General features: G+C 41.1%; 1 protein-coding gene and 1 pseudogene across 1 annotated transcript in view; both read right to left on the bottom strand.

Annotated features, from left to right (window-relative positions):
- Nucleotides 1-22,285, bottom strand: part of LRRC1 (leucine rich repeat containing 1) — a 162,106-nt gene that overhangs the window by 67,732 nt on the left and 72,089 nt on the right. The gene's annotated exons all lie outside the window — the stretch shown is intronic.
- LOC139440043 (rho-related GTP-binding protein RhoQ pseudogene) lies at nt 17,549-18,031 on the bottom strand (annotated as a pseudogene).

Raw genomic sequence — 22,285 nt, 5'->3', positions numbered from 1 at the left:
ACAGCCGGCTATGAGAGTGGGGAATGGACACCATTAGCTGCCACAAAGAGAGAGTAGATTACTGTCCTTTACTGTAAGTTATCAACCTGTTCCTCCTGCTCTTCCATGGACGCTGTACAGTGTTCTTCTGGCCTCTGGAGTTTCAAAATAGTACTTCAGACAATTCCTGCCCATTTGATAGCTGTTGTGGTGGATGGACTGAATCCTGGAGCTCCCTCCTCCACCATCTTCCCCAGATGTCTCAGCATCCATTATTAAGACAGCAAGACAAGACTCTATCCCCTAGCCTCCTGAAAGTAATGCATAAGCAAACTTAGCCTATATTCTTTTATTAGAAATAAGGTCTCTCTTCCCACACTCTGAGAATCCTCAAGGTGGACCACCACCTTTCCTGGAAGGCCATCACCATTCTAAGGACCCTCCTGAGAAGGAGATAGACAGCACTGAGGAACCTCTCAGTTTCCTGATACATATGTGTGAGTATAGGGCATTTCCTTTCATGGAGAACTGTGGGAAGACAACTTGTTTTGTCTATGATCATAGACCCCTGAGCACAACACAATACATTCTTTTCAAATAAATTAATTTTTCACTGGTAAATCTTGTCTGTATAAGTAGTCTCTTCAATTCCTGGGTTCAAAGCAAATCCAAAAGTCCTAATTTATATTATTAAGTTCTCTCCAGTGATAATACTATAAAATTCCAAGCAAAATAAAACTTAAGTCTTACATATTTTTGTGGCTATTCTTGAAAATTGTCTAGTTCATGTTGATGACATTTGGAAATAGAAAGTTTGAGGAAACTAAAACTGAAGAAAGCAAATTATTACTCCTATCTTAACTTCATCCTTTTGTAAAATTACAAAGAAATACATTTTGAACTTTGGGACACAGTATATGGAAAGTTAGTAAGTTGAAATTTTATTATTTAAAACTTAATATGAGCTATGCAAATTATTATACTTAATGCACCAGCATTACTATCCCTAAAGTATGGTGGCTATGTTATTTTAGTTAGTTCAAGGTGTTATCAAGGTCTGGGTCCTGGTTCCAGCCTCACTTTAAGATGTCCCTTTACCTTAAAATTTGGGATCATAGTACAGCAGCAGTAGCTGAACCTTATTAAGTATGTACTATATGGCAGGCACACTTCTAAGCCCTTTGCAAAAATTAAGTCATTTAAATCTTCAAGACAACTCTAAGGAAGGTGTGTTATTTTCTCGATTCTTTGAATGAGGAAAATGAAGCACTGAAAGGGTAAGACCAGGTCCAAGTTTACACGGCTACTAAGTGAGAGGGCCAGGATTTGAACCTAAGCCATCCATGTCCCTCCAGAGCCTGTGATCTTCCCCAAAATGTTATCTTGCTTTTAAAAAAGAGTTAAGTGAGGTCAATAGAAACCCCAAAACTGAACACAAGTGTTCCATCACTATAAGACAATCATGTACACCACTGGTGAAAGCTGTCCCTGAATACTGCTGTCCCTGAATATTGCAAAGCTTAATGGAAGAGAGTCAAGAAGGAATTTTATCAGGAAGCAGACTTGGCCCAGTGGTTGGGGCGTCTGTCTGCCACATGGGAGGTCCGCGGTTCGAACCCCAGGCCTCCTTGACCCGTGTGGGGCTGGCCCACGCACAGTGCTGATGCACACAGGGAGTGCTCTGCCGCGCAGGGGTGTCCCCTGTGTAGGGGATCCCCACGTGCAAGGAGTGTGCCCCGTGAGGAAAGCCGCCCAGCATGAATAAAAGTGCAGCCTGCCCAGGAGTGGCACCGCACACATGGAGAGCTAACACACAGGATGACACAACAGGGGAAGCACAGATTCCCATGCTGCTGACAACAACAGAAGCTGACAAGGAAGAAGATGCAGTGGGTGGACACAGAGAACGGACAACCAGGGCGGGGAAGGGAGAGAAATAAATAGATGGATAAATCTTTAAAAAAAAAAAACAAAGGAATTGTATCAACTTATCTGACTTTTTAAGGCAGATTTCATGTTTTTCTTTACCTAATTCTTCTGATTAAACAAAGCCAAAATAAAATTCATATTCAAGATTTATAATAATAGTGTCAAAATAACATAGAAGATATATTAAAATGAAAATTCTAACCCCATTTAATTCTGTGGTATGGTTACTCACTATGAGCCTTTTTTTATTATGACACAGTATTAAAATTAAGTGTACTATCTCATTAAGTAAATAATATTGAAACATTTCATTATTATTTCTAGCTTAATATAATTCCTGGAAGGAACAAGAAAGAATATAATAAGCTTTATTGACATAAAAGCAATATGGTGTCATAAAACTTCAAAGTATCTTCCATATATCCTCCCAAATAGATTAGGCCTCCCTTAGCGCACAATACAGCGCCTTTGAAGCACTTGCTGAAAGGTGATCACCTATTTAAAAGAATTATTCAACTTCTGGCTTCTCTACTAGGTCAGGGACCAGATCCATCGTTTTTCGCTGTGTCCCTAGCATTTGTCACAGTGCAGACTCTCAGCAGGTGCTCAACAATACTTCATGGAGAATGCATGGGGCCTAGTATCAGAAGACAGATTCCACTGCCAGAATCCTCACTTAACATATGGAAACTTCAGCTGCTCTAAGCCTGTTTCCTCATAAATGGGTTTGGGACTGGTCTGCCTCATCTACCTTGCAGGGCTAATAAAAGGTCAAATGTGATAACTCTGTAAAGTACACAAATGTAAAGGACTAAGAGAGGGGAGAGGAAGGCAACACTCCATCCCTCTAGTGGCACATCTGGTTTGTTAAGTGTAAGTCACTTTTTATACCAACTGGTAGGGTTGTGGGTATTTGTTTTCTTGTCTTCCTCCCATCCCCTAAATATCATCATGAACTCTGTCAACATACAAGAACTAAGTCTTTAAATATCTTATCAGTATCCAATCCTAGACAAAGAGGTGTAATTGTATGAGCAGTCAAGAATTTGAAGATAAGGAAACAGATGTGGCTCAACCCACTGGGCTCCCATGTACCACATAGGAGGTCAAGGGTGCGATCCCCAGGGCCTCCTGGTGAGGGTAAGCTGGCCCACGTGGAGTGCCGGCCCACTTGGGAATGCAGCCCTGTGCAGGAGTGCTACCCTGTGTGGGAAAGCCACCCTGCGCAGGAGTGCCGGCCAACACAGCAAGAAGACACAACAAGAGACATAGAGGAGTGAAAATAAGACAATGTAGCAGAACAGGGAGATGAGGTGGTGCAAGAGAGTAATCGCCTCTCTCCCATTCGGGAAGGTCCCAGGATCAGTTCCTGGAACTGCCTAATGAGAATACAAGCAGACACAGAACAACACTCAATGAATGGACACAGAGGGCAAACAATGGGGAGAATGGGGGCGTGGGGGAAGAAATAAATTTTTAAGAATTAAAAAAAAAAAGAATTTGAAGATAGTATCTCAATGCCCTATCATGGACATTAAGCCAAATCAAAGATAAACAAAAATTAACATGGCATAAACACATGGTACATCACAAAGAAAGCCACCCCATGAACTGCTCTGTAAAGTGGTTCACGAGCAGAGGCAACCCTAAAAGGAATCCAGTAATTCATAAGTTTGCATATAGATATCAGAGACTGCTAAATTTCCCTAAGCTCCACATCCAAATTCAATAAATCACTTCAAGACTTGTTCAAGTTGAATAATTTCCTTACTTACATTTGTGTTTGAGATCCATAACTCACTTGGGTTTTCCTTCTCATGGAAAGTGTCAACATTTGTATTGAGCTCCTTCTACACTTAACAAAATGTTAAAAAGCTGTGGATGATCCAAGAGCAAAATATAAAATTATCAAGAACTTGACCTTCTTCTCACCCAACACCCTCCCACCCTTCTCCTATGAGGAGAGAAATTAACTCAGTGGATTACTATTCTTGCTTACACACTGAATTCTCAAAATGCTAGCGCAACTGCTGGTAAGAAAATGGGAGCCATGGCTCACCCTGGCCATCGCCATGCTAGTGCTGGCACTCCCGCTGTCTGGCATGGTATCAAGAGCGTGCACACACACACCCTCCTTTCAACCATACAAACACTTTGTATTTTCATTAGCACAATACTTCTACTTTAGATGAAACCTGCAATTGCTACCTGACTACCTGTTGCTCACAGATGGCTCCTTTGAAATGGGTCAGCTGTTGCCACTGCCATCTCAGAATCAAGCATTAGCTCCTAGGCGCTGGGAATCCGGCAGGGGACAAACTCAAGATCAGGTATAAGCAAGCAGGTATGCCTCTTAAAAGAGAAGCTATTGTCCTTCAAGCCCTGTTATACTACTTTGACCAAACATGTGACTCCAGTAATACTCGCTGACATTCACTAAGCCTATTATGTACCAGGTATTTTGATTGACATTTGTACACATCATCTCTAATCCTCACAACAAATACTTAAATAGCCAGTAATATTCCCATTTAACAGATGCGGAAGCAGGCTCGGAAATAAATTGTCCAAGATCACTCTGCTGGCACATGGAGGAGCAGGGCTTTGAAATTCCAGTCCAGCTGACTCATAGCGGTGGCAGACTGTGGAAGTAGCAGCTGAGGATCTGGATAATCAGTCTATCCGCTCTGGACAAGATGTAAATAGAGTGGCCAGAGGCAAAATATACAGGAGAGACAGAGGAGTTAGGAACACAAGCCTGAGGTTCGAAGACACCATTTGGCAGTCGTATCGCACAGAGACGATGGTGAATGAGCAGTCTGCGGAGCGAGGAAGCAAGAGGGGATGGAAGTGTACCAACTTTTATGAAGTTAGGGGCTGAGGCACTAGCAGAGGAGATCAGTCAGAGATGAGAAGGGAACTATGAGAGCAGTCACAGAAGTCAAGAGAGCAAAGACTTTCATGGAGATGACTGGTTAACAACAGGTAAGAAAGATGTGAACTTGCCTATGAGAAAGTTGCCAACATCTTTGACTGAGAAGACACAAGCAGAGTGGTCTGAGGGAAAGCCAAACTGCAAAGGTTGAGCAGCCAGTGCATAAAGAGGAGTTAGATGGAGTGAGTGTGAAACAGTAGCTGCCAAATATCAGAGGCAAAACATTCATGGTGAGCAAAATGAGAAAAATGAGAATGTGATAAGGTTTTCTTATCATGAAGCCAAAAGTACTTATTTAATCTGAGAGTATATCCTGAGAAGGAATTGGAATCTCTTCTTTTATACTAAATTACAATGATCATTTTTCTTATCAAAATAAATAATTAACAATCTTATGTCAGAATCTCATTTAAAAATTTACACTGGGAAGCAGTTTGAGCACCTACTTCCCATGTATGAGGTCCTGGGTTCAATTCCCAGTACCTCCTAAGAAAAAATTACACTGTTCCAATAAATATAAAACTCTAAGAAGCACATGCCTTCAAAAAATCTGGCAATTAGGAGGGAAGAGAGAGGATTTGTAACTTAAGGAGAATACCAGGGTAATATGTCTGAGTTTGATTTTGCTTGTTTGTTTGGAGTCATCAGAGAGCTAGCCACACTTAGAACTGAAGAAAGCTGAGGAAACTCATTCCAGTCTTTCCTCAGAAGGCAAAAGAATGGTAACCACACGGTGTGAACAAGGAGGGCAAGAGCAAGGTATGAAGAAGGCCTGGAGAGTGAGACTTCAGAACAGCGTCTATGTGCAAGGACAGGGAGTAGCCTAAACATTCACAGAAGAGAAGCATGCAAGCTGAAAGCCTGCAGACAGTGTTAGAAAGTCCATAAATCAAGAGCAGGCTCATGGGATGAGACCCACCAATCCACCAATCCACAGGAGAGGCAAGTGACAAAATCCATGATTTTAAGAAGCAAATGGGATGCCACGATATGAAAGACATTTCAGCAAAAACAAACACTGCATCTACTTGGCAACACCATAGGGAGGGAGGGAGGAATGGAGGACCACACTGTCATGAAATGTAGGACCCTATTATGCAGAAACACCATGAATCAAGACCTGGCCAAAGATAGAATTCAAAAGCTGCAAGGAATAAAACTACCAATGAGCACAAGTATGCCAGAGAGATGTTGACGGGTTGTAGTAAAATATGGAATGTTGTGACTTTGGGCATATTCAATACATCATATTGCTTCATCTAGAATTATTTACTACTAGGATAAAACAAGGTCCTTGTGTGCCAAACAGCCTGGCTGATTAAGACAGTTTGACTGCTGTGCTGCTGGTTGCCTGACTCAATCCTGCTTAAAAATATCTGGGATTGTCAAACAAGACTAAATATGAATGCATGATCCAAGTCTGCATTTGCTACCACAGCTGTTCCTCTGGGTGTACAGAAAAAAAATGCCTAAATGGAGATTTTATTTTTAAAGGCATCCATTTATTCTATTATTCCAACCACCACAGACTCACCCAGGAGGCAGAGAGTCATGAAGAGAAAAAGTAATTTCTGCCCAAGCAGCCTTTCCAGTGCATGTGAAGGCAAGATGAGAAACAGACAAAATGACCAGTAAGGCTGACATGGGTCTCTGGGTGGTGCAGGAGGGGAAGGTAACACAGGAGAGACCCTCTGAATACATTTTATTTTAAAGTTTTAGTACTTGTGCTGGCAATAAACTTTCCTAACCGAGAAGATTGTCACATTATTCCAGCCACAATTACCAAAATAACCTTTACGCCTCAGATTTTATTCCCCACCAGAGTCGGCTGAATAAACACAAACATGTCTTGAAGTACAAGATGCTGATTCACACACACAAAAATCTAACCAGAAAGTAAAAATAATACAGAATATTAAATGTTAGGTTTCATATGGAATAATACAAACTTTTTTTTTTTTTACTTCTCCTCCCAAAACAAAGTACATATGATTCTGATTAATGGCTACTTATACCTCAAGAAAACAGCAAACTTATATCAAAAACTTTTTTAAAAATTGTTCTCACCAGATACTTCATCGTATACTTAAATTTACAGACATTAGTTATATCTACTTAATGTGGACAAACGTACAACTACTGCTATTTATGAATTAATATCCTCTCGAGAAGTAAAATCTTCCAATGGATGAATGCTTTGATCCAGAAATTAAGTCTTCTGCATTCTCCCAAGTCTCCTCTGTCTTCACTAGACCACAGAATCTTTCCCTCTTCTGAACTCCAAGTAAGCCCCTGTGATCAGGACCACTACTCTTTTGGCATGAATTCTGTGGTGCCAGATTTCCATGCTGTCTCAGGTTACCGTTTTAAAGATACTTATCTTCCCAAACAGATTTTGTAATTCTCCCCAGTTGGGATAATCTTCTTATACTGCTTTGCATTTACCTCACACCCCCACATCATTCACAGTATCCAACTGAGAGACTCAGCCACAGACTGGAATGAGTCTTATAGACCCCAAAATACTTTCAGGGTAGCACACAGAATAGGTGAGAGGGGGCAGAGCTAGGAGTGTGCAAAACAGAGTTCTCTAGAAGTACAAGGAGTAGACATTTGGTCCAGATATACTTACTAGCCAGACACTGATCCTCAACACTTCTCAGCAGCTTTCTTTTTCCAAGGCACATCCCTAGCTGGGTTCTGATGCAGCAGTTGAGTATCCGAGGGCCTAGGGATTCTCAAACTTCAGAGTACAGAACAATCACCTGGAGCACTTGTTGAAAACCACGTGGCTCCACTCGGAGCAATCGATTCACCAGGCTAGAGCTGGGACAAGGAGTCTGCATTTTACCCAAGCATTCCATGAGAGTCTTTGAGAAACACTGAGGTATTTAACTTTAGTGATTCCAAACCCTGGTTATACAGAACATGCAATTGGAGCCATCAACCAGAGATTCCAAGTCGACCCGAGGTGGGACTTAGGCACCATTTAAAAGAAAAACCATCCCAGGACAATCTAATATGCAGCCAGGTTATGAAGCACTGTTTATAAGGCCCTGGCTTAAGCTGCCAGTTACTTACTGACTCCCATCCACAACTTATGTCCATATAAAGTGATTTCTGCCCTTCGACTGAAACAGATCTGGCACTTAAAGCCCCAGAGGGCTTAGTTAGAGTGGAACATCAAATAATATTACAAGGGAAAGTGGTTTCGTTGTTTAGTTGAAGAAGAGGGGAGGATGAGGGGAAGAGTAGGTGAAGGTGTGGATAGGAGGTGTCTCCTTTCTATTTTTAAATAAAATCAATTTTTAAAAAATCCTCCAAGCAGTAATAAAAGACATTTTTAAAATAACCCTTAAGAAAACTGTGAATGAAAAGGGATATTGGAATTCTGTGTGATTTCTGCATGTTTTTTTTCTATGAACATACAACTTCTCTAAAAAATAATTAAGTAGGGAAGCAGCTGTGGCTTAATCACTGGGCTCCTGTCTACCATATGGGAGGCTCTGGGTTTGAGTTCCGAGGCCTCCTTGTGAAGGCAGGCTGGCCAGCATCCACAGAGCGCTGATGGCCTTTGCCCACGGAGAGCTGATGGCCCATGCCCGCGGAGAGATGACACAGCAAGATGACTCAACAAAGGGAGACAAGCAGACACAGAAGAATGCAGCGAATGGACACAGAGAGCAGACAGCAAGCAAGCAGCAAGGGAGGGGGTATAAAAATTAATTAATTAAGTAAGTAAGTAACCCTGTAATAAAGACGGATAAACCAGTCAACAGAGTGTAAGAGGCATTCTAAAATGAGCTCAAAACATATTAACATTTTTCAAAGATCTATTATAGAAAAAGTCTAAGAGCTGAAAAATTATAAACTGTCAATGAGTGGATGAACAGCCATGATATTTATAATACATTTACTTTCTTTTTTTTTTTTGGATTTAAAACTTTTTATTTTTTTTTATTTTTATTTTTTTTAATTTTTTTATTTTTTATTGACTTTGTAATAATATTACATTAAAAATATATATGTGAGGTCCCATTCAACCCCACCCCCCCACCCCCCCTCTCCCCCCCCCCCAACAACACTCGTTCCCATCATCATGACACATCCATTGGATTTGGTAAGTACATCTTTGGGCACCTCTGCACCTCATATACATTGGTTCACATCATGGCCCATACTCTCCTCTATTCCATCATGTAGGCCCTGTGAGGATTTACAATGTCCGGTGATTACCTCTGAAGCACCATCCAGGGCAGCTCCATGTCCCGAAGACGCCTCCACCTCTCATCTCTTCCTGCCTTTCCCCATACCCTTTGTCCATTATGTCCACTTTTCCCAATCCAATGCCACCTCTTCTATGTGGACACTGGATTGGTTGTTTCCATTGCACCTTTATGTCAAGAGGAGGCTCAGATTCCACCTGGATGCTGGATGCAATCCTCCCATTTTCAATCACTGTGGAAGGGAAAAGGTTTTCTGGTGGATGTGTGGGAGTGCTGTATATTATATATATACATTGCTGTGGTCTAGGACTCCTGTGAAGAAAAGCTGAATAATTAGGGGGGGGGGAAATAAAAAAAAAAAAAAAGAAAAAAAAAAAAGAAAAAAATAGGATGTGGAATTTTTTCAAGTCAACATTCTTTATCTAAGTTCTTTATCTAACTTTATCCAAGTTCTTTATCTATCCTTTAAACTCATCGCTATATGCCATTCCCTAGTAAGGGACCATGACATTATATTGGGCTTCAAATTTCGGGGAGTTCTGGATCACAGAGTGTTTCAACAATGGCAATGGAGGGATACTGGTATGGGATACCAATGACAGATGATATATGACTGACAGGGAGCTGTACAGAACATATGTCCAGGGTGCATGGTAATGTTTGGATATACTCATAGTGGCAACAATTAAAAACCACAGTAGGGGGGGTACTGGGTTCCCGGCCAGTGGTGCTCTGTCGTGGTCCCTAGGGGAGCAGCGACAGTCTCCCAGGTACAGTGGTGGGGACCGGGAGGGAGTGAGGGTTCAACAGTGAGCCCCTGATACTAATGACTATGCTTGTGAGCTGATAAACCCAAAATAATAACAAGGCCTAGAGCAACTTTGTGCCTGGGAATTTCCTTCTGTCAGCCTTCATGTTACTCAAATGTGGCCAGTCTCGAAGCCAAACTCAGCATGTAAATGCAATGCCTTCCCCCCAGCGTGGGACATGACACCCGGGGATGAGCCTCCCTGGCAACGAGGGACCACTATCAACTACCAACTGATGATGCAACTGGAAAATGACCTTATACGGAAGGTTCAATGCGGATCAGCAGAATATCCATGTCTACATAAAATACCATGACTTTAAAATGCTGTTTGACCTAAAGTAAGGGGGAAATGGAAAGGAGAAATGAGTTTATATGGCTACGAGTTTCTAAAAAAGAGTCTGGAGGCTGGCAGAAGGTTTGCCCTCATGCACAACTGAGCAGAGTCAGAGAGACAGATAAAGCAGATACAACCCCCAGATATTGGTTCCTTTGAGGGCTAAAGAGACCCATGGGAGTTATGGTCATGGCCGATGGGGTTAACTACCAGGGCAGATGGCCCCTCTTTGGAAATGGTGTTTATGTGTGATGAATCTGGACTCAGATGGGATCTCCCTTCATAAGACTTTCATGCTAATGTGCTGGAGGTGCAGTTAATGTTGGGGTTTAAGATATATTTAGGGGATTTGAATCTCTGGACTGACAATGTGATAGCCAGATCCTGAGCCTCAACAGACTCCAGCACCTACAATCTGATTTATTGGACTTACCACACTCAGCTAAGATGGAGGTGAAGAAGGACAACCACCACACCATGGAGCCTAGAGTGAATACATTTACTTTCTTAAAAAGAAACACGTCAGGATATCCATTAAAATGAATACTGTCTCATTCAAAGTATTCACCAATTGAGGACTGCATATATTCTTCTGGTGTTTCTATTAGACGAAATGTTTTGGAGTTCTTTTTTACAATTACATTGACTATATCTTATAACCTTGATATTTTGCAGATATAATGCTATCTCTATGAATTATAGAAAATTCGAGATTGGTAATCACTATAAAATACACTGTTTCCACTGCATTTCACCCTGAAACTGATACATTATGATATGCTTGATTCAATTTCCATGTTCTGAAACAATCCTCTCAACAGGGTAATCTGGGACAACATAACAGATGCATGTATTTTGGATTAGGCAAAAATCATTTTAGTACTTAACTATTCCATAGATTTCATTGCAAAGACTTCCTTTTGGTGTAAAGGCTCTTTTGGACCCTAATCCTGTAAGGAACTGTTTAGGTCCTGTTATGTTCTTATATGAGTGACTCCCGGTTTCAGTCTAAACCTGCATAAGTTTTCCCTGGAGATTAAAATGCAGATTCCTGGTATCCTGCTCTGAAAATTCTGATTGTCCAGCCTTGGGGTGAGATACAAATATGCACTTTAACAAGGATTCTGAGGCAGCTAGTCCCAGAGCTCTGTTGGAGAAATTTTATACCAACTGAAAGAAGGATGATCATGATTCATGGTTGAAAGCATTCTTGCTCTCCTCATTCCAGAAAGCCTGATTCTCTGCAGTCTGATGATCAGCAGAGCATACTGATGTGCTGAACTTTGCAATCTTTATTTCAATCTTTCCTTTCCAACCTATCAAATGCAGTTTTGCACAAATGATTCGAACATCTTTGGGGGTAGACTGTAACTTGTCCTCTTTTGGTCTGGATTCTTACTTCTGCTATACTTGTGATAATATCTCAATGCCTGACGTGCAGACAATACAAAGTAAAAAGTTCTAGACTGCCTGACCTTCATATACTTGAGTTCTGGTATGCTTCTATTTAAGAGGTTAAGATGCATTATAAACGTCACACCTTACAATTGCATGAAAGTGTTAATCCATCATCTCTGATTCATTCAGTACCAATCACCTGCCAGCTTCTGAATAAATTAACTTTAGTCACATAATCAAGAAATCTGCATCTCTAACGCTGATAGAGGGACTGTAGGTCCTACACATTGCTACATAACACACTCCATCTAATAGCACTCCTATATACCAAAAAGTGACAAAACAAGTGCTCTCTTTCTGTATCTAGTTTCTTTCTGAAACTAGAGTGGAAGGGTTGGAAACAACTGTCCCAAGGGCAAGATCTCAGAGATGCCCCCATTCATTCATTTGTTCATTTATTCAATTATTTAAGCAACTAATATTTAATGGGCCCTGATCATTTATTCAGGTCCTATAGCAAAAGGTAAGGAAACAAAGATGAATAAGAAAAGCAGAGTCTTTGCCTACTATGATCTCATAATCCAGCAAGAGTCAGGCATGAAAAAACTAAGCCCAATACAGACCGGACCGTTCACCCAGCACTGGCAACCTCAGTCATGGAAGAGAGTCTTTAAGTCACAAAGGCATGTTATTCACTTTTCCTTTGCAAATTTACAAGAGTTGCAAAAATAAAACAAAACCCACACAGAACACTCCAACATATTTCTCACCCAGATACCCAGATCCACCAGCTTTTAACATTTTGCCATTCTTATCACATCACTCGGTTTTCTAAACCTTTGAAAGTAGGTTGTATACACCATGTTCCTTGGACACACTTCCACATACATTGCCTAAAAACAAGGATGTTCACTTAAATAATCAGCTTAAGCAAAGTTCAAGAAGTTTAACATTGATATAAAGCTTATAGTCTATATTCCAATTTTTTCATACCACCCAGTAATGACCTCTTGGGCCTTTTGTCCTCCATTATTAGATCCAGTCCAGGACCTTATATTACATTTAATGGTCATTTTCTCTGTAGTCTTTTTTTTTTTTTTTTTAATTGTGGGAACAGATATACAACCTAACTTCCTCATGTCAACCACTTCTAAGCATACAATTCAGTGGGATTAATCAGTCACAGTACTGCACTATCTCACCATCATCCATTACCAGAACTTTCTCATCACCTTAAACAGAAACCTATTATTCATTAACTCCCCATTCCTGCTTTTTCCCCTCTCCCACTCCGTAATGTACTCTACTTTTGGTTTCTAGTAATTTGCATATTTTAACTATTTCATATAAGTGGAATCACATAATATCTGACCTTTTGTGTCTGACTTACTTCACTCAACATTATATCTTCAAGTCTTATCCATATAGTAGCAGGTATCAAATCTTCATCCCTTTTTAAAACAGAATAATATTCCATTTTGCTTATGCATTCATCTGCTGATGGACATTTGGATTGCTTCCACCTTTTGGCTATTGTGAATAATACTGCTATGAACATTGGGTACAGCTATGTCAGGGTTCCAGCTTTCAATTCTTTTGGCTATATATTTAGAAGAGGGGTTGCTGGGTTCCACTTAAATAAATATGGAAACACAGCGGGATAATGCAATCAATCATCAGAGGGACCTAGAAGAGCAGAATATTATCTCTCTGTGGTCCTCACATTTACACTGGAATAACCATACTGAAAATGATCAGTCACCCTGGTTCCACCACCAATAACCAGGGTACAGAAAGAGACTGATTACCATCACCTGTTGTCTGCTGGGGCTGCCTCACCTTGGTAACAGCAGTGCCTGGGTGGCTCGCTCCCACGTCACACACTGATCAAGCATGAACACATTTAGGAGCAGAGAGTTAGGAAATTCCTCCATTAATTATATCCTCATTAGCTGTCCCACTCATCTATTACCAGAATAATCACCTACATCCCTTCTAAATGTCAACTCCAGCAGGAAACAGCGACTGCTGGAGTTTGCTCCAGGAAACAGTGATAGCTGATGTTTTTCAAGCCTTCCTCTGATCTCTCGAAAAGAGTCAAGGGAAAAAGCACAAACAAGCAGCAACAGGTGCTGTAAACCACTTGTGACAAATGCTTTTGCTGTCACAGATGACCTCCTCAATGCCAAATCCAGTGGAAATTTTTAGTCCACATTTCCTGATCATTCTGCCCCATCTTACACTGCAGCCTTTCTTTATGTGCTTCCCTACCTTGAACTCCTGTGTTTCTCCTGGTTCTCTGGTCATTTCTTTCTAGTCTCTTTTTCAAATTTCTCTCCACCAGTTTTTAGTAATGGTGCTCCCCAAGGTTCTGCCTCTCTACAGGCTGGGCCTGGATAGTTTAATTCACAACAGCTTCATCCATTACCCTGCACGCTTTAGGCACAGCCCATAAGATCACCTCTGTAATGCTTAACTCAGTGACTACTGCTTTGTTCTTTTGCTCGACATTCTCTATAGCACCAGTCAACACTGCCAACCAAACCTCTGTCTTTTCTCAGTCTTACAAGAGCCCCCTTTTCTGTTTCCCCTTAAATAATGTTATTCTGCATGTCCATTTGCCCATTCAATTCCATATCCTCTCTCTGAGTGACCTCATTTATATAAACTCTCCTTGAGTGACTCTCAAACCTAACAGATACTAAATTTTTTCCCCTGAGCTTAAATTCAGCTGTCTAGTAAGCACCTCCATTTAGATATGCCAGAGGCATATAAATCACCCTCCACACACCAATAAATCAACTTATCTTTCCTTTCCCCTCAGGCCTGACCTTTCCTTCCATGTCTCCTGCCTCTCCTGGATAAGGAAGAAGGAGTATATCCCAAACCCAGTCTTCTCACTCATACTCCAAATCCAGCAAGTCACCCCCTTAATGCCCTCATGCCTGGCCCTGCATCTCCATGCCTCCTGATCCATCACCATCAATCCTCTGGCTCCCCTCCCCTAGCCCTTCCACCCCTTATACCCAAAAAGTAAACCCCCCAGTTCCCTCCAACTTCCCCCTCTCCAGGTTGCCCCTCCTTAATCAACTTCATGATACAGCCAGGGTGATTTGTGAGTCACTCCTTGCTTGAAACTCTTTCCGGGCTCCTCATGGTTTTTAGGAAAGCATTGCTTAGCTGAGCACACAGGTTCTTCAAGATCGAGCTGCCATCTACCTCTTTAGTATCATCTCCTGACATATATTCCAAAAATGTCTTGCATTTCCCCAAATTCATCACTGAATTTCAAGTCTGCGCTGAAATGTCCTTTCAGCAGTTCTTTGACTCTGCCTATTTGTTTATCAGACCTTTCCCAGGAAGTCTTCCTGATACTCCTCCCTACCCAAGGAACGATGGAGTACCCCACCCTCTCCCTATGCCTCTTCAGGCATACCTCTGAGACAGGACTTTCAATACTGCACTGCCCTCAGAGATGAACTTGTTCTTCCTGCCCCTCTACCCTAAATCCCTTGAGGGCCATGGCCAAAATAACTTCCTACCTCTAGCTCCTAGCACAAAACTGAAAAATGCAGTGCTTGTTAAATATTCAAGAAATGAATAAAACTCATTCTAAAACTTGGTTCCTGCCCCTAGGTTCCCTATCTCAGTTACACGTATGTTCTAGCCAACACTTCACTAGTACTTTCTTTTTTTACTGTGTTACTTATGTCCTTTATATCATGTATTTGACAACTTCACTGATATACTCATTGATTTATACAATTTCTTTCAATTCTATCTAAAAACCGCAGATCACAATTAAATTAAAAAGTCGTATAAGATTCTGCTTGAGCATACATAAGGCCATGATACTTAATGTGGACCACGGAAATGGAAGACATCCAAAGTTCAGTTCATAGAAAAAGCTTCTGACGAGTAATCCAGTAGTCTCTCCATTCTTCAGTAGGGAAGACGATGCTTATATTTTTTAAAATCTCTACAAAGCTCTCATACAAGAAGATAGTACATCCTAGATTTGTAACTGATGTGAGCATTTAAGGCTGTCATTTTCATTAAAAGTTTCCTGTTCCCTTGCACAATCTCTGCAGTAGACACAGGTAGAGCAAGTCATGGAAATTAACAGAAGCCTACCAAAGACATAAAGAAATCATAATTTAGGCCAGGGGTCCTTAACCAGGGGTCCATGAGCTTGAATTGAAATTTAAAAAAAAAAACACTATTCTTGTGGGTACATGTGGGTATGATATATTTATTAAATAATACACAGTATGGTGTGAACTTAGTAATGGGGTCCATGGTTTTCACCTGACTGGCAAAGGGGTTCGTGGAACAAAAAAGGTTAAGAACCCCTGGTTTAGGTAATAGCAAGTTTAAATGTGGGAAAGACTGGAAAAATTTATACATTAGATAATGCTTCTCTATAAGACTATATTAATTTGTTCGAATTGAAGCTTCGTATCACAACACTGCTGTCTGTTGCATGGCATTCAGAATATGGCAGATCCACAGTAAACCACACAAGGAAGCTTAAGTAGGTAATAGAACTAGTAAGTAAGGTTCACCTCTGACACCATGCCACAGCCTGTAACTCCAGAGAAAAAGTAGAAATGGCTCCAACATACCCAATAAGCTTCACAGATGAACATGAACATATTATCTCCAATTTTCTTTAAAGCAGAGCCTTTCAACTAGGGAGCAACGTGCATAACTCATGGATAAAACAAACTGACATTATGTACTTCTGACTTGAGGTAATACTGTGAATTGTCATATAGTTGATGAAAATGGGAACTTGGAAGCCAATATTTAGCTTAACTTACATTCTAGGTATGTATATAAGTTGTTATGGTTCCGAAATCTGTATCTAAAAAGTGACATCAGTTTTACTACAGAAGCAGCAGTTCTAAGCTCCATATAACATGCCTGCATTCTAAGTCTATTCTCTTTAACACAATTTAAACAAAGATTTTTGTAGTTTGACCAGCATACACACTTCTCATTTCGCTTGATGTACATAACCAATGTGGGAATTAAAAAAAAAGAATTACCAACTAGTTCAGAGAGCTAAATCTAGCCCAGGGTTATGGCAAAGTCTGACCCGAACTTTTAATTTGTAATTTTAGCATGTTTCTCATGCAATTTGGAGAGCATCAAACTAAATCTCCAATTGCCAGAAACACTGTCACAGTTTAATGCATATTAACTAAAATGTGTACATTTTTAGTGCTCATGGTACATGCAGTTATGACCTTGTAACACTTTTGGCACTAAGAAAGCACATTAAGCTTCAATACAGAAATGTTTAGGTTACACTAACTTGTGCTCACGTAATAATAAAACATTTGCTCTTATTTGGATCACATTCATTCAATCCTCAGGTGTGGCCCATTTACTATACACTTGGAGTGACCTTTGGCCATGTGGCTGGCCTTGTCATTTCACTACTCTGGATATACTGGAACAGAAAGGAACTTATATTAGTTGAAGCAAACGGAGAAGATATTTCTTTGTGCAGATTCCATAAAGACTGTGAAGAAATGTGTATAGTCAAAGCCAAGCAGTTCCATTTACAGCACTACTTTTTTTAAAAAGTTACAAAAGATGTGATTTTAGTTTTTAAACCATGAAACCCCTGAGAGATTGTATCTTTTAGTTGAAATAGAGTATTTATAATAGATTGTGGCTTCAGATGCTGTTTGCTGCTTCTTGGACATTTAAGAAACATTCTTAACTATATAGAATTTTGTTTTGTTTTTTCTTCCCTGAAGTTTTAAACTGCTTCATTATCTAGAAGAAATCTGGGTGTAACTGTAGCAGTCATATGCTTTCTGAAAGAAATAGTTTCCTTGGCCACTGAAGATGTTTCTCACGTAATCAAACAACATTTTATACATCTTGATCCAATTCTTTTTTCAGTCTTAATCCCTTCTGGATTAAAGCTGACATTCCACATAGCAGCATGCTTCTATCTCTTTTGCTAATTTCTGTCCTTGTTCCACACATATAGGCTTTTCCTTCATATCATTCAGCCTTGCTAAAGTTTTGGTGTCATCCGGGATAGCAATCGGAGTTCCTATTAATAAAAAGGTACATTTCATGCATATTCTTTAAATTCTGATACACATTTTGAAATGAGGCTGGGATTTACCACAGAGAAGGACATAAGGAAGACACCAATCATGGAGTAAGACAAAGGCCTCAGACGGTCATAGTCTTCCTCTCCAGCCTAGTCACAGAGTCCCAGGAGGAGCTGCTTGCCCCCACCGTGACGTGAACTGCCTGGTGGTGGAAAACGATGGGCACCTATCCTCTGGGAAGGCGTCGCTGGTATAGCTCAGGAGCAGGCACGTCTAGCCCACCGCCCCGTGGCCGACCACCGGGCACTGGAGCCTGTGTGCGCCCTGCCCGTGAGCCATGCTGAGGCCGGCTGGGGGGGATGGTTCCACGCAGCAGGGCCAGCCCCCGGCCCATGAAGTGGCACCCCCACCGAAGGGGCAGGGAAAGGACGGCGGGCTGGGGCGCTGTGCCGCCGCCCTCTCCCCTCTCCCCGGCCTGGCATCCCCAGGAGGAGCCACTGGATTATAAAACCATTTGTGCTTTGCTAATGAAATATGCTGCCTTTGTTTAGAACATTCATTTGAATTTATCTCTTCCCATTTTGGATCCCTAAGGAAGGACAGGGCAGTTGCTTACAAAGCAAAGAGGCATTTTGCAGCTAAGAATAAACTTGAACAGCAGGGGATAAGGGGTCCAGAAGCCCAAAGCATCTGCTCAGGAAGTGCCTCTGAGTTATAGGGAGGAAATTTCCTTGACATGCTCCAACTGGCCAACCTTGAAGGCCGAATAGACCACGACCAAAGCCAAAGGCAGGAACCCTGACAGAGAGGAAGAGCAGAGGCAGTTACCTTTGCTCTCTAATTATCAACAAGCACAACCCCTGAATAGAGGAAGGTTCTGAAAGGTATATTGAGGGATGGGGGCATTAGGGAGGGACTTCTGAAGGCTAAGGTAATCCCTGTGATGGTAATAAAGTGCATTTCTGTGGCATTTGACTCAATTTATGGCTAACTTCAAACTGGCACAGGTCTTTACCAAGCTGCGTCCCATTAGTTCCTTGCCAGTGAAACCACAATGCAGATACATCCCCCAGGCTTGACAGGAACCCCAATGACTCTGTTCCCTTAGGTGCTTGCTGCATTGCTGACTTAGTTTTGGCCTCCACCAAAAAATTCCAGTCCCCTCAGTGCCTCTAGTGTCAGCTGGGTTTCCCATGGGCTGAGCTGCCTTGAAGTATGTTAAGTTATTGGCACTCTGTGCTCCCAGTTTTTCCTAATTTGCTCACACATCTGTCCATCTTGACCTAGCACCTGTCAGCCTCACTGAGTGGAAGACCTGTCCTTTAACATTTTGCAACACCATCAGCCAGACTGAACAACAAAGTGGATACTTCAAGGCATCAACTATTAATGTGTATGGTACTTTTACCAAGCAACTTACAAAAAAAATACATGTTAAGTAAATACAGAACTGTTTTCCAGTACATTAAAAAAAGTTGGAAATGTATGCTTGGTCTGCTTCTGCTTCTTTCTATTTGTACCTATGTAACTTACATGGCCTTAAGGAGTAATTGTGCCTCTCTGACTTATTTCAAAACAAAATTCTTAAATCAACTAGAGACTTCTGAACTGCTTATTTACCTCTTTCTTCTCTCTGTCTGGTTGGTTTGTAACTTAGGGGAAAATAAATTTCCCAGTCTTGTCCTATACTAGTAGTACCTTTGAAACTATAGCTTCCTATTGGTGATAAAGTTATAGATCATATTTTCTCCAGAAGGACTGAAAGGCAAGGGTTACTGATTAATCTATCTTAAAAAAAAAAAAAGACAAGCAATTAACAATAAGTGCAAATAATGGCATAGGAAACTCATACAATCTATGAAAAGACCAAGATAGAAGTATCTATTTACTGCATGATGCCAATTTTGTGAAACAGGTAATGAAAAGAAAAAAAAAAAATTAAACTCATGAAATCATTAATGATGGCTGTACCTGGATAGCAAGATAGAAATTTTTTATTTTGGGGGAACAGAATTTTAATTTCAGAGTCCAAAAAACCTTGGATTGAATAATAGCTCTACTACACACTAGTCATGTGACCAAAGACAAAGTTTTTAATATGAGACTCAGTTTTCTTATCTGTAAAAAGGGAATGCAAGCTTCCTTCTTGGGGGAGATGGTTTGTGGATAAAATGAAAAAATACACATTAAAGTGTGCTTAGCCTTAAGCTGGTACATACATAGTAACAACCCAATAAATATTTTAATGATGAAGATTCACGTGATTCTCTTTTTCTTTAGTGTTTCTTATGTTTCACTATTGTTAATTCTCAATAATGAGTAAATACTTAAAAATTAATAACCTGGAAAAGAAATGATCCTAGTAATTCATTTCCTTTTTTTTTTTAAGATTTATTTATGTTCTCTTTGTCTATTTGCTGCGTCTTGTTTCTTTTGTCTGCTTCTGTTGTGTCAGCTGCACGGGAAGTGTGGGCGGCACCATTCCTGGGCAGGCTGCACTTTCTTTCGCGCTGGGCGGCTCTCCTTACGGGGCGCACTCCTTGCGCGTGGGGCTGCGTGGGGCTCTCCTACACGGGGGACACCCCTAGTAATTCATTTCTCTACCATGCTTAAGGTGCTCCTCTTAGTCTTCTCAGGGATGGGTCAAATGAAATTCACAGTACCAACAAAATAACAAAAGGAAATCTGCTGAATCAAGGCTACTCCAGTTGCAAAGAAGAGGGAAACTTGCCCGCTGCTTGAGGCAGAGCTTGGGTAAGATGAACTTTGGAGTGTTACCAGTCATCCAGTTGCCCAGAGACAATAAGGCTATGGAAACATGTGCCACCACAAGAAAACACAAGGGCCTGAGTGATCAATCTGAATACCAATGTAACGAGACACTAATTGTCAACATGTCAGCATACTAACACCCCTCCCCCCTTAGCATCTATCTCAGAGAATTAAATAGCATCTATCTCAGAGAATTAAATATCTCAGAGAATTAAATCACAGTGCTTGGTGGATATCCACACCCTGAGAAAAGAACATGGGATGATCTTAACTGTTAGCAATAAGAGCCAAAGTCATCTCCATAGGAGAGCTTCATCTGCTTCCAAGGGACCTGGGATATATTCATGGTGTCTAATCCCTTACTTCTCTTTGAAAGGTAAAAACCCATACATTATTCTTTTTTCAGCTTTCCTTGTTTAGCCTTCTAGAAGTCCATCAATCATCTGCCAAACAGCACAACAATTCACTCAGAAATGATACATTAGAACCTTCTGAGAAAACCCCACTCGCTTTCACAGGATTATGCCCTGTTTCTGGTTGTCAAAGACTAGTAAACTACTTCTTAGGATGGGCCACTTTCACAGGTGGCTGAATTCTTTCACTATGTAGATTTTTAGTAGTTTAAATGTCTTAACATGACTTTTCCTAATTTTACCTCTAAATTCAGAGGACATCTAGTCATAACATTGTCTACATCTTTTCTCCAGAAATAGAATAAAACTACCAGCATTACACTTATTATCTTCAGTATGTACAAGAAAGAACAAAAAGTTTCATTTCTCCTGGGTTCCTTATTTCAGCTCCACCATTAACTAGCATTATGATTTGGTGCACATCACAACTCCTTCAAGCCTCAGTTTCCTCATCTGTCCAACTGAGATGCTAATACCCACCTCACAAGATTGGTGTGTGATTAAAGAACACAGTGCCTAGCATAGGGCTCACAGTACCCAGAAGTCACCTTAGGCAGAAACCTCCCTTCCCTGCATTCTCAGTCCCTCACGCCTGCTTCTGTCCTCATCCCTAAAGCCCTTGTTCAGATCTTCATGACCCCAGGTGAAGGATGATGATGATGGGAAGAACGACACGGTAATGCTGAGTGTTCATCACATACAAAGCACTGCTCCAAGCACTTTACAAACACAGCCTCATTTAAGAGTTTAAAGGAAGCGGACTTGGCCCAGCGGTTAGGGCGTCCGTCTACCACATGGGAGGTCCGCGGTTCAAACCCCAGGCCTCCTTGACCCGTGTAGAGCTGGCCTATGCACAGCGCTGATGTGCACAAGGAGTGCCCTGCCACGCAGGGGTGTCCCCCACCTAGGGGAGCCCCACGCGCAAGGAGTGCGCCCCGTAAGGAGAGCCACCCAGCGCGAAAGGAAGTGCAGCCTGCCCAGGAATGATGCCGCACACACGGAGAGCTGACACAACAAGATGACTCAACAAAAAGAACACAGATTCCCATGCTGCTGACAACAACAGAACTGGACAAAGAACACGTAGCGAATAGACACAGAGAACAGACAACTGCGGTGGGGGGCGAAGGGGAGAGAAATAAATAAATAAATCTTCAAAAAAAAAAGAGTTTAAGAGTCACAAAACCTCTCTGAGGGAGGTGCTATTATTATCATCTCTATTTTACAGATAACGAAACTGAGGTGCTGAGAGTTTAAAGGGTGGCATCCAATGTGATGAAAACCTTTAATGACCCCATATTGCCCAGAGCAAGTGCTTCAAGGATTCCACAGACAGAAGATTACTTTAAAAATATTTTCTAAAACTAGTTATTTTAAAAAGTCAAATTTAAAACTACACACACTTACA

The sequence above is a fragment of the Dasypus novemcinctus genome, chromosome 11 (assembly GCF_030445035.2).
Source record: "Dasypus novemcinctus isolate mDasNov1 chromosome 11, mDasNov1.1.hap2, whole genome shotgun sequence".
NCBI lineage: Eukaryota > Metazoa > Chordata > Mammalia > Cingulata > Dasypodidae > Dasypus > Dasypus novemcinctus.
Note: the sequence above shows the minus strand (reverse complement) of the source record. Positions and strands in the feature narration are given on the sequence as shown.